The following is a 394-nucleotide window of genomic DNA, read 5'->3' as shown; positions in this document are numbered from 1 at the left end:
AATAATAATAATAATTCATATAATAATAATAATTCTTATATTGTCTTTATTATTCATTTCCTAAAAATTATCATATTTATGAATATACACACACACGCACACACACGCACACACACGCACACACACGCACACACACGCACACACACGCACACACACGCACGCACACGCACACACATGCACACACGCACGCACGCCACACACGCACGCACATACAATATATGCGTGCGTGCATGCGTGTGTGTAAATTAACCTTCCAATTAAACATAGTGTATTTTCTTTATCAAAAATTTATGAACAAATATTAATAATTAACCTTAATAATGAATGAATAATTAATACTTATATGATGATTATCGTTCCAATATTCTGTCAGCATCAAAAATTACTATACAGG

Source organism: Atta colombica, unplaced genomic scaffold, assembly GCF_001594045.1.
Source record: "Atta colombica isolate Treedump-2 unplaced genomic scaffold, Acol1.0 scaffold42, whole genome shotgun sequence".
Taxonomy (NCBI): domain Eukaryota; kingdom Metazoa; phylum Arthropoda; class Insecta; order Hymenoptera; family Formicidae; genus Atta; species Atta colombica.
This window is presented reverse-complemented; position numbering follows the sequence as displayed.